Here is a 13,518-nt window from a genome sequence, read left to right on the forward strand (position 1 = left end):
GAAACAGAGGCAGATGAGATCACCAGCCTGGTCTACATAGAGAATAACTGCAAGGGGTTGGGGATTTAGCTCAGTGGTAGAGCACTTGCCTAGCGAGTGCAAGGCCCTGGGTTCTGTCCCCAGCTCCGAAAAAAAAAAAAAAAAAAAAAAAAAAAAGAATAACTGCAAGAAAAATCTTTATATGCTGTGTGGAATCATCAGCTGTCAATAAAAAGCTCATGGCCAATGAGCTGAGGCAGGATTAGAAGGTGGGACATCCAGCAAGGGGGGCAGGGATTCTAAGAAATAGGCATGAAAGATTCACCCCAATGTGATGGAGATAGATGTATGACCCTGAAGAGAGGCAACTAATCATGTGGCCAGCCCTAAGACAGAATAAACAGGATAATAGAGCTACAAGTCAAAGCTCATGGCCCAGTATTTATTCATATATAAGAGTCTAAGAGTCACTACTTCAGGGAACAAAGAGACCGGTGGAAAAGCTCATGGTTACAGGGAGACCCTGTATCAAAAAAGAAAAAAGAGAAAGAGTTGATGGCCATCAAAACAGGGAATTGTGGCTTACTGGGGCAGTAAGCTGAGAGCCATATCTTATGTGTAAGTGGGAAGTGGAGAGAATTAGGAACGGCTCATGGCTCCAAGCCCACCTCTAGTGACAAAGTATGTAAACATCGGAGCCTATGGGGACATTCTCACACAAGCCACCACATGCCCTGTCATTGATCTCTGCTGTGGGTGGAACCCAGGGCTTCAGTCAGGCTCTGAAACCATCTACACTGATGAGTCCACGGGGGCTGAGTGTGCTCCGTGGAATGGTTAGCCTAACAGTAGGTTCTGGGGTAATGTGGGGAGAAGGCCTCTTTCCAGTCAGATAGTCCCCAACATTCTTCTTCAGGATGGTTTACTGAGCTGTTTCTATGTGCCAGGCACAGAAGGACAAGAGACGTTCTATGGTGGTGTCACTGTCCCTCTGGGTCTGTCCCCATTCTAATTACACACTTACTTAACTTTTAGTTTACTCATTTGCTCAACATTTATACTAAAAACACGATCTGAAGCAGTGTATAATTAATGACACAAGTACTATAAACCCTGAAACCATATTAAAGGCTGGGTTTGAAGTTGGCTGGGGCAGAAAGCCAGGATTCGGGGAAGCACTGCAGTATTGGAGTCTAAAAAATGGGAAAAGGAAGCGTTCCCTGTGTAATCTTCCTTCTAGGACCAACAACGTTCAGCCTTGCTTCTCACCATGGTCTCTGCCACACACAGCCTTGCTCAAGCATGCACAGTGCTAGGCTCCCTCCCCCGTGTCCCCGAACCCCCATCCAAATGCTCCACCTCCTTGGCCAAGTGTACACCACTGACCGTGTTTCAAGAGTCTGCACAAGGAGCTGGGGATGTAATTCTACTGCCGAGTGCTTGCATAAAATGCACTAAGGCCCAGGTTTAGTCTCCAGTTACAGAAGAAAAGCCTGGGTCCCCCTCCTGGCTCTTATTCTTATTAATACAAGAATTTAAGGATAACACAAACAGAAGTGAGGAGGACAAAGAATAGACTCAAACAGAAGCTCAAGGACAATTTTATTACGGTTGAAAAGAAAACCCCAGGGCAGGCAACCTATAAATCTCAGCTGCTGCCCAGGAGAGAATGGAGGGGGAAAGACGGCTGTGCCATTTAAGCTGGCATAGGGTCAGACATGTGGCAAACAGCCACACGAGGCTGGAGAGCATTAGAAAAAAAAGAGTGACAAAGCCCAAATATTGGGGAAACCAAAAGTGTTGAGCAAAAACATGCTTAGGAAGAGATAGAAAGGAAGGAGAAGCAATGGTCTTCTGAATAATTCAGGAAAGCAGGCAGATTTATGAAGCTCAATGGTGATCCAGGGTTAGCCACTGGGCTAGGAGTAGGGACTCTAGGAAGAGAAGTGCAGTATCTTATTAAAGGACTATTCTGCCCATCTTCTTAGAATGGCTGATGGTGCGTCCCTTGGCCACGTGATGGATTCATCCCATTTGGCACATTCACTCTCCTTCCAGACAAGACATTCTGTTCTCTCTTTTTTTTTTTTTTAAGATTTATTTATTTATTATATATACGTACATTGTACATTGTAGCTGTCTTCAGACACACCAAAGGAGGGCATCGGATCCCATTACAGATGGTTGTGAGCCACCAAGTGGTTGCTGGGATTTGAACTCAGGACCTCTGGAAGAGCAGTCAGTGCTCCTAACCACTGAGCCATCTCTCCAGCCCGACATTCTGTTCTCTTAACAGATTTTTACTGTTAATGCTAGCTTGGGGAAACAGAGGCAGAAGGATCAGAAATTCAAAGTCATTGTCTTAGGGTTTTTATTGCTGCGAAGAGACACCATGATTCTTATAAAGGCAAACATTTCGTTGTGGCTGGCTTACAGTTTCAGAAGTTTAACCCATTGTCATCACGGTGGGAAGCATGGCAGTGTGCAAGCAGACATGGTCCTGGAGGAGCCGAGAGAGTTCTACATCTTGATCTAAAGGCAAGGGAAAGAGACTACGCCACAGTGGACTGAGCTTGGGCACAGGAGACCTCAAAGCCCTCACAGTGACACACGTCCTCCAACAAGGCCACACTTCCAAATAGTGCCCTTCCTCAGCACTCAAACACATGAGTCTATGGGGCCATTCCTATTCAAACTACCACAGTCATCTTCGGCTACAAAGTGAGTTCCAGGCCAGCCTCGGGCACACGAGACATTGCCAGTTCAAGGCCTGCCTGGCAATTTAGTGGGACCTTGTCCACCTCGAACAAAAAGTAAAAGAGCGTTGCTATTTAGCTCAGTAATAGAGCACTCGATGGGGCCTGTGGGACTTTGGATACAATCCCCACTACTTAAAAAGTAAATAAATACACAGTATTGAAATTACTGGCTCTGACAATTTCCCCTCATCTTCCCTAGCAGCTGGTGGGCTGGGCTAGCTCTGAACCTGCCTTCCTGGGCTTAGCCCAGTTTGGAGGATCCAGCAAACGTTTACTGCCAATGTTTATTTTGCCTTTACTGATGCCCCGAGTATCAAGCTAAATGTAGCACAGACACCCTCCCATTTCATTCCTTGTTTTAGTTTGTTTTTTGTTTCTTTGTCCTTTGTTTTTTGGGTTTTTTTTTTGTTTGTTTGTTTTTTTAAACAGGGTTTCCTCTATGTAGCCCTGTTTATGGCTGTCCTGGAAGTCACTCTGTAAACCAGGCTGGCCTCAAACTCACATCTGCTCCCAAGTGCTGGGATTAAAGTCATGCACCGCCCGGCTCTCACTTCATTTTTCCAGTTACCGGGTTCTTAGCTCTGTCCATGACTGATATGAGGTAAACTGACCTTGAGGAGAAGCCAGTGTTCAGCACCAGCCGCTCCAGCCTTTGAAGCCATTGAGGATGAACAGACATTTTTCCTTTTCATTTTACTAGACTATGGGCCCTTGAAGGAAGAGAGAATGGCCTTTCTTTTATGTGCGTGTGTGTGCATATGTACGTGTGCTCTACATGTACGTGAAGCCTTCAGGTGTCTTCTTCAACTGCTTTCCACTCCATTTACCAAGGCTGGGCCTCTTGCTGAACATGGGAATTACCAATCTGGTTAGTTTGCCTAGCTAGCTGGCCTCACGGATCTGTCTCTGCCTCTCTAAGCACTGGATGACAGGCAGGCCATCATGACTGACTAGATTTTACATGGGTTCTGGGCATCCAAACTCCAGGTCTTTATGTATGGCTTTATCAACAAAAGTGTGGCCAGTGGGTGAAGCTTAGTGGTAGAACACCTTTCTAGAGTTCCTTCCACAGCACTGCCAAGAGGAAAAGGGGGAGGGGAAAGGGAGAGGAGAGAAGAGAGGGAAAGGAGACTGGAGGGGGCATGGGGGAGAGGATTTGAATTTGCATCTGGACCTTCTACTTCAACCCCCATGCTTCATAGCCCAAGAGAGACAATTTCAGTGAGGTTAAGTGGCTGATCTCAGGTTCAAGGTCATGACCTTCACTCCAATTAAACAAGGACAAGAACAGATCTGAGACTAGCTACTTGGAATCATTTTCCAATCCAATTAAAAACTCCACTTCTACAAAGAAAAGTCTAGAACTGAAGCTCTTCCACCAAAACGGCACCCTCTAGTGGCAAGGATGTGTTGTTTGATGCCAGCCTCTAGGGTCCTGCCAGCCTGCCCAACAACAGGCCTGGAGTCTGATGGATTTTGCTGTTGTTGTTGTCAACTTGACCCAAACTAGAGTTGTTCTGGAAGATGGATTCTCAGTTGAGAATATGCCTTCACATGCATGGTCTATAGCCAAGTCTATTGGCTTTTTAAAATTTTTTCTTAATGGCTGGGGTAGGATCCAGTCCATTAGTGCTATGGTCTCTATCTATGTAGTTCCACCCTGGGTAGGGTGGTTCTGGGTGATACACAAAAGCAGGCTGAGCAAGTCATGGGGACCAAGCCAGTAAGCAACACTCCTTTATGGCCTCTGCGTTGGCTCCTCCCTCCAGGTTCCTGCCTTGATTTCCCTTCATGATACACTCTAAGCTATAAGCTGAGATAACCCCTTTCATCCCCTAGGTGCTTTTGGTCATGATGTTTTCTCAGAGTGGTAGAAACCTAAGGCTCTTGATTCTGCCTCTCCTGGCCCCATCCATTTCATGTGCGTGTGCATTTGATTGTTTACATGTTTATTTATTTATTCATTTATATGTGGGAATGGAATCCAAGATCTTAATATGCTAAACATATGCCAAGTTCAAGAATCTTTTTTATTTATTTATTTTTTATACAGGGTTTTCTGTGTAGCCCCGGCTGTCCTGGAACTCACTCTGTAGAACAAGCTGACCTCGAACTCAAGAGATTTGCTTGTCTCTGCCTCCCCAGACATGTCCCTTGCTTAGAAGAAGAAAAGTATTAGAGGGCATCAACCCTCCTTCTCAGCAGCGACACCCCACAGAGTCCTAGTTTCAACTCCCTGAGAAGGGCAGCTCAGATAGTGGAGAAGTTCTTGAGCAGGGCCTGAGAAGGCAGGCCTGTGATATCAGCTACTAAGGAAACCTAGGACGGCTGGCCTGAGCCCAGGTGAGTGGCCCGGACAACTCAGTGAGACCCTACCCCAAGAAGGATTAAAAAAAAGGGGAGGGGCTGAAGACACAGCTCAGTGGCTGAGTCTAGACTGTTTAGAAGACGTGAGCACCTAGGTTCAGTTGTCAATATTAAGAATTAAACAGCAGCCATGCAACTAATAATCAAAGCAAATCAAAGAAGAAACCACACAGTGAAACGAAGGTGAATCGGGAGTTCACCGTCATCCTGGGCCACACAGGAAGTTTGAATTTGGGGCTGTCTTGCACTACTTATCATGCCTCAACAAGCAAACAACCCGTGGGTCTCCTGACCCCGGTGCCTCCTGGGAGCCTTGGGTTTCATGCATCTGTGTTTGCCCCTGGTGCTGGCCATACCATGTTTCTGAGTTTGCATTTTATATCCGAAAGGATTGCACTGGTTTTGCTTTTTAATTTTTTTTATATCCTGCTTCATGTGTTTTGCCTGTATGTGTGTCTGTGCACCCCTTGTGTACCCAGTGGGCATTCGATCCCCTGGAACTGGAGTTAGGGACAGCAGTGAGCTGCCATGCGAGGGCTGGGAATTGAACTCAGGTCCTCTTTAAGAGCATCCAGTGCTCTTAACCATTGAGCAATCTTTCCAGGCTCCTATCGTCCTCAGAATTAGAAAGAAAGAAAGAAAGAAAGAAAGAAAGAAAGAAAGAAAGAAAGAAAGAAAGAAAGAAAGAAAGAAAGAAAGAAAGAGGAAGGAAGGAAGGAAGGAAGGAAGGAAGAAAGGAAAAAAGGAAAATAGGAAGTTGAGGAGGTCCAGTAAAAAGATGCTTTGGGCTTACACATACCTTTGTGCATCTTTGCGACTGTGTTTTTAAAGCGGTGGGGACAGATCCCACCATGTCTTGGACACCAGGCATGCATTGTACCAGTAACCTGTATCCTAGACCAAGGGCTGTATTTTATATATATTTACTTTGCCTTGTTACTTAATTTTAAATGAAAAATGAGGAATAGCTACAGGGCTGCAGGGATGGCTCAGTGGTTAGAACACTGCTCTTACAGCAAACCCAGGTTTGGTTCCTAATACAACACAGTGGCCCACAGTCGTCCGCTGTAACTCCAGTTCTAGAGGATCCAGTTCCCTCTTCTGACCTCAGTGGGCACCAGGCAAGCATGTAGTACAGACATACATGCAGGCCAAACACTCATAACATTAAAATATTAAAATAAATAGCAAGACTCACATCTTCAATTCTGGTGCTCAAGGGCAAAAGCGGAAGATCTCTGTGGGTTCGAGGCTAGCACGGATTACTAGGAGTGTTCCAGGCCAGCCTAGTGAAAAACCCTGTCTAAAAATAAATAAATGAGAGATGGCTCAGCGGTTAAGAGCACTGGCTGCTCTTCCAGAGGTCCTGAGTTCAATTCCCAGCAACCACATGGTGGCTCACAACCATCTATTGGGGGATCTGATGCCCTCTTCAGGCAAGCAGATACATTAAATCAATAAAATTTAAAATAAATAAATAAAGGACTAGCTAAATTATGAGGCAGATCCTTTATTTAAAAAATTTCTATTAATCAGTTAACTAGTCAATTAATTGTATGTGTGTGTGTGCCTGTGTGTATGTTTGTGTATGTGTGTGTGTGTGTGTATGTGTATGTGCATACACATGTGCATATTCATGCTCAGTGGCCAATACCTTTAACCACCTTTAACCCTCTTTCCTCGGTGGGGCCCCCCTTTTGCAATTTACCAATGAGAAAACTAAGGCTGAAGAAGTTGAAGTGTCTCCCTCAAGGTCAGAAAGCCTTAACTGTTGTCCAACCCAGCCCTGTGCTAAGTTGGTCTTTTGGCTGCTTCCCACACCAAACAGCACTGGGTTGTGCATTCAAATACCGAAGGCTTGATGGCAGTCTGGGTGAAACTCAGTGGTAGGGCCTTTGCTCTGCATGCACACTGCAAGGCTCAGCTTTGCCCTCCAACACTAGGGGATGGAATGGTGTGGACAACCGAAAGACATGCACGGGTCTTTCCAACAAGAACCTTCTGCATAAACTGTAAAGAGAGGATTCTGAGGAACTAGAGGCACAGGGTGAGGAGTGGTGAGGGCCTGGAAGGTTGGAGGGTGGAGAGGGCGTGTGGGGGGGGTGGGGACGTAAGGACACAAACTAGGGCACCAAATTTTATCAACTTAAGCTCCTCACAGTTCAGGTGGCTGGCAGTGCAGGGTTCAAGCTGTGAATTGCTCTCAGAGCCTCTAGGGTATCTCACCAGCCAGCTCAGGGCACGCACTTGCTCCCTGGGAAGAGGCACTCCGGAGTGCCTCTCCTGTGTCCCCAACTAATGGGACCTTCTGTTAATGCTTGCCATCGGCGCTGGGGACCTATTAAGCACGCTAACTTAGGGCTTCTATCAAACCCAAAGTAGGCTGTTGCAAGGCCACACATACAATACTATATGTAACATACATGTAACAAGAGCACGCCATGTATATGCTCCTTCCTTGCACTATCAAGTATTATACTGAGGCGACTGACTTTCCTTCGGGTTTCAAATGGGTCTTGGCCTCCTGGCCTCTTGAAGTTTCCAGAGCCCCTGCCCTCCATCTCAGAGCCTATCCCCCCCTGCAGTCTGGAATGGAACTGGGCCCCTGAGGGCTCCTCTGTACAGATTAACCCCTTCCTTCCACTCTTCCTGTGCTTGGCAAAGGACTCTGGGCCAAATGGCCAGACACTGGCTGGCGGATGCCATAAACCTGTTCTCCTTGGGGACTCACTCCGGAGATCCATGCCTGACTCTCAGAAGCACAAACGTTTTGTTTAAAATGGCCTCGGGAGAAGAGAGCGCAGGGCTCCAGACATGTGTTCCTCGTTTGCCATTGGTGGGGCACGGGGACCGGCGGGCAGGCGGGGGTCTGGGGGTGTTGAGGAGTAGTGCCAGCAGGAGAGAGGCAGACTGCAGCAGCTGCTGCCGCCACCATGCCACCAGGGAGTGTGGCTTCAGGGGGGAATGGAGGGAGAGAGCGCATGGAAGAAGGGGTGGGACTTGGGGACAAGGGCGGTGTCACTGGGGAGGAGAGAGCAGGTGGTGGCTTGTTTATCTGCTCAGCTGTTTTGTATCTCTGAGCTTGAGCGCTGGAGACTGAGACCAGAGCAGCTGGGAGGCGAAAAAGCGGTGCAACCAGGAGCCCTAGTGGTCTTTTGCCTTAGTTACAGGTCTGGAAACCAAAGCGGAGCCACTCGAGGGAAATTCACATGGGTGCTGTTCTCCCTCCTCTGTCTATAGGGTTCCTTGCTGCCCATGTGCCCTCTTCTGCCGTGCAGACGCCCTGGCAATGGCCTCCTGCACAGTGCAAAGGTTTTCACTGGGTAGTTACCCCCTGGGCTGACACTGGCACAAATGCAACGTAAATATCCCTGGGTCTCATTGGCACAGGCTCATACGTTAATTGGCAAGGCCGGGCGGGTGGGGCGGGCTAGCCTGCCAGCTCCCAGCCTTGGTAGCAACCCAGCCCGTACCAGTGGAAGCCATCTGGGTGCAAACAGGTCACCCCCCAATCTCTGCCTGGTATGCCCCAGCACCTCCGTCCATAGGCTGGGATTTCCCCTCTCCTATATATAGTCCAAGACCAACGGAGTTACTAACGGGTCCCCTTCACACCCCAGTGCCTCTGTCTCATTTGCATGCTAAATTGTTCAGAGGCAAAGCTACTGTTTAGTTTGCCTTGCCGCCTTTTGACCAGGTTAATAAACACAGGGGCTTTAGCGCAGGGGCTTTTGGGACGGAGTCCACCTTAATCGCGGTAGTTTGAGAGTTCACTTGCGCTGTCTTCTTGGCCCTTCCTCCAGCTTTGTTCTTGTTTGTTTGTTCAAATGAGAACATTTCGGAGACTTTGGTGGCTGAGTCCCTCCCCTCCCCATGAGGATTGCCAATGGTCTCTTTCTGCTCTCCTCACGGTGCACAAAGCCAGGATGGCTCCGGTTGACAAAGGGTCTGCTCCCCTGGCACTGGGCCTAGGGGTTAGGATGGGGTAGGAAATGCAGATGCCTTTTGCAGATGCCTGCTGGGATCTTTTAAGCTGCCAGTTTAAAGACAGACACACACACACACACACGCACGCACGCACGCACGCACGCACGCGCGCCATGTCCATGTCCCAGCTGGCTGCTGAACGGTGCTCCTCTGACCTCTCTCACCTGTGTCCAGAGGGGGCAGGGCAGGAGCGAAGCTCGTTCAGCCTGTTCAGCCTGTGGATGTGCACAGCCAGGGCCTTGGTCTGGGATGGGCTGACTGGGAAAGGGGTACAGGGGCTGTTTGCGGCTCCCAGCTGCTAATGCTGCTCTTACGACTTCAGTGTTTTGGACCCATGTTCCCAGGGCTGGATCCTCCTGTGTAAAGAAACGGGATTGTGCCTCTAACCCCACTCTTTCCCACTTTACAGACACACTGGCCTTTAGAGTGCAGTTTCCTTGTCTCTAGCCCATCTCCTTTCCAGACACTAGGCAATCCAAGAAAAGCTCTCTCTTCTCGATGTGATGAGGACGGCAGCTCACACAGCTAGCCTGCTCGACTGTGTTCTTCAACCCGGCAGCTCTAGCTTCATCCTCCCGATAAAACTTGTACCACAAGATGGTGTCCAAGCTGGCTTCTTTCTGCCAGGATTTCCAAACAGCAAACTGACCACTCTACCATCTTCTGGCCACCTTCCCTCTACACTGAGCCAATTCTTTAAGCTTCGCTTATGAGAGATCAGAGCTCGGTGGCACCCGGTCAACAGAATGACGGCTTGTTTTGCAGTGCTGGCGACGGAACCCACAACCTTACACATGTTCTACTCTTGAGCTGCCCCCAGCCCTTATCAATTTTGTTTGAGACAAGTGCTCAGTACCACAGGCTAGCATCGGGCTTGATATGTAGACCAGGCTGGTCCCAAATTGGAACCACACACACTCATCAACCGCAGCCTGCCCCTAAAAATCTTCAAACTTAGATATGGAAAATTGTTCAAGGAGTTTTGGCAGAACCCAGGGACTCAGATCCAAGCCCATTGTACCACTATGCCAGGCTCTGAATATACTACAAGCAGGAGGCTTCTCCCTCATTCAAATCTGTCCCTGCAAGTAGAATTTTATCTTTCACCTTCACAATACTATTATTAGCCCATTAGCCCCTAAATACTTTTTTATTTTTAAAAGGCTTATTTTACTTTACATTTGTGTCCATTTTGCCTGCAGGTGTTTGCGGACCATGTGCACGACTCGGCCCTTTGAAGCCGGAAGTGGGTGCTTAACTCCTGGAACTGGTGTTAAGGATGGCTGTTACCTGCCATTTGTGGATGCTGGGAGTCGAACTCCAGTCCTCTGGAAAAGCAATCAACGTTCTTAACTGCTGAGCCATCTCTCCAGCCCCCATTTCAAGATCACCACTGCCACCACCACCACCACTTAACACCACCCATCACCACCCACTACCACCAATGGCAACCATCTTCCAGCATTTTACCAAAATCACACAACACACACACACACACACACCACAAAGAGAAAGAAGCACCCCCTACAAGAACTCTAGGTCGGTTAGGAAATGGAGTCGTTCCTTTGGCCACATGTATGTGAAGCTACAGGAAGAGTGATGGAAACATCAAGGGAGTGGGTACTGTTTGAAAAGGAACGTCTTGTGAATGTTACTATGACAAGGCTAGACGTGTCTGTGACATCACCCAGACACGGGTGCCATGGGCATCCCTGTAAACAAGCAAGTTAAGGGCAAGATCCTAGCCCAGAGAATTAACGTGCAGAATGGGCATATGGGGCACTCTGGACAACATCCTGAGACGGGCAAAGGGAAGGCCAAAGAGCTGGGGCTGCCTGACCAGGAGAAGCACAGTTCTCTGTGGGAAAGAATGAAAAGGACCCTGAGTAGCTGAGTCCGTTTCCTCTGAATCCATGGCCTGGACCACAAAGTGCTGTTCTTAGAAAAGACAAGAGCAATTTAAACAGTAATGTATTTATTATTATGTGCAACCTAATAGGAACTGCCATTATGGCCATCAGGAAGTCTGGTGGGTGGGGCCTGGCCTTTGGCGCTCCTCAGGGACAGGGCCTTGCTGGTGGAAGCCTGGTCTACCTCAATGAGTCAGAGTAGTCAAGGACCTGGAAGTCTCCAGGGGTTTGCAAGGAATCTATGAGGGCCTCAGGGAAAGGCCTTCTGCCAACCAAGTCGATGTGAATAGCCAACATTCCTCCCTTTTTTGTTTACTAAAACAGTCAGGGTTCAGGAAAGGGGGCAAGGCTATCATTAGACCAGTTCTTGCCTAATGGGAGTATCAGAGTCCTTTTGGGGCAAGTTTGATCTTCGCCGTCAGGGTATAAGGGTGTTGCAGGCCTCTGGCTCCATAGCTAAGGGCTTGGTAATCCTGTACGAGCAACTGATTAAAAGTCTGCTTAGAAGTCTTTGGCTCTGTTGTTGAAAAATCTAGATAGGAAGCTTATGAGGCAGGGCGAGATTAGTAAGATTAAGGAAAGGAGAAGAGGGGGTTAAGAAGGGTAGTGTGGCACTGGGCAGTGTTGTGCACATCTTTAATCCCAGCACTTGGGAGGCAGAGGTAAGTGGATCTCTGTGAGTTTGAGACCAGCCTGGTCTACAGAGGGAGTTTCAGGACAGACAAGGCTACATGGAGAAATCCTGTCTCAAAAAAATAAATAAATAAAAATAAAAATAAAAAAGAGAGAAAGAAAGAAAGAAAGAAAGAAAGAAGAAAAAAGAAAAGGCCGGGCGGTGGTGGTGCATGCCTTTAATCCCAGAATTCTGAATTCTGGAGGCAGAGGCAGGCAGATCTTTTTGAATTCGAAAACAGCCTGCTATACATGGACGTTCCAGGACAGGCAGAGCTACACAGAAAAATCCTGTCTTAAAAATAAATAAATATAGAGCGCTTGCCTAGCAAGCACAAGGCCCAGGGTTCGGTCCCCAGCTCCGAAAAAAAGAAAAAAATAAAATAAATAGGGGGGCTGGAGAGATGACTCAGAGGTTAAGAGCACTGACTGCTCTTCCAGAGGTCCTGAGTTCAATTCCCAGCAACCACATGGTAGCTCACTACCATCTGTAATGGGATCTGATGCCGTCTTCTGGTGTGTCTGAAGACAGTGACAGTGTACTCATATAAATAAAATAAACAATTCTTTAAATAAATACATTAATAAATCATTATTTATTGAGTTAGATAAATAGATAGATAAATAAATAAATAAATAAATATGTGTATCAACTTGATATAAACTAGAGTCACCAGAAAGAAAGGCGCATCAGTTAAGGAAATACTTCCATGAATCCAGCTGTAGGGAATTTTCTTAATTAGAGATCATAGGGAGGGCCAAGTCCATGGTGAGTGGTACCATCCCTAGGTCTACAAGAAAGCAGGCAGAGCAAGCCGTGTGAAGCAAGCCAGTAAGCAGCAGCCTCTGTGGTGTCTGCATCAGCTCCTGCCTCCAGGATCCTGCCCTGTTTGAGTTCCTGTCCTGACTTCCTGCAATATGGAAGTGTAATCCAAATAAACCCTTTCTCCCCGGTTTGACTTTGGGTCATGATGTTTCATTGTGGCAATAGAAACCCTAACTAAGACAGGTCCGATTTCACATTGGACTGTCACCAAGCTGCTTCCTAACATCTTTAGAGAGCCGTCTGGAGGTGTCGGACCTTGTCTTTTATTATTACTTATTTTTACAATTGGTTAACATAGAAGCAACATCCCCACCCCCATCCCCCTAAGGAAGACTCAGAGACCATCTCTCTCTGCTGTCAGTAAATCTAATTCTTGTCAGTTTTGCAGTGCTGCAGTAGCCGCTGAATATATTTGGCCCCAGAGGGTGAGGATGGTCCGAGCCACCCATTAGAGATCCTGGATGAACTGAGAGGAAAATGAATGGTAAATAACTAGTTAGGGAAGTAATCTATCCCCCCACTCCAGTGGTGACACCAGAGGTTATGCCCAGGACTGTTAGAAAGGGTAGGACCCCAATCACTCATTTATTCTCCTGTACCCGGTGATGGGAACTGGCAAGGAACACCAGGGCACAAGGCCACATCACCCAGCAGGTAGGCAGTGATAAACTCGAGTGCTGCAGAGAATCAAGGCACTGTGAACGTTTGAGCATAGGGGCTGGGTGGTAGTACTAGGGGTTACAGTAGTATTACAGTCTCTGGAATCCCGTGTGCCCACAGAGCATGTTCCTGAGGAGCGAAAGCAATCTGTGATACCAAAGAAAGGGATGTGGGAGCGATAAGAGGTGGTTATGATATTTGGCTTAGAGCAATTAATGAGTGGCAAGGAGAGAGAGTCTGAAAAGACAATGGCCGAAGCCACAAGTGGTCATGAATTTGACCCAGGAGGGACACACAGCCAACGTTCTCCAAATGGGTCAGGTAGAGCATTATTCAACAGCTGGCCATGCAGAGGTTA

The sequence above is a fragment of the Rattus rattus genome, chromosome 6, assembly GCF_011064425.1.
Source record: "Rattus rattus isolate New Zealand chromosome 6, Rrattus_CSIRO_v1, whole genome shotgun sequence".
In the NCBI taxonomy this organism is placed as follows: Eukaryota; Metazoa; Chordata; class Mammalia; order Rodentia; family Muridae; genus Rattus; species Rattus rattus.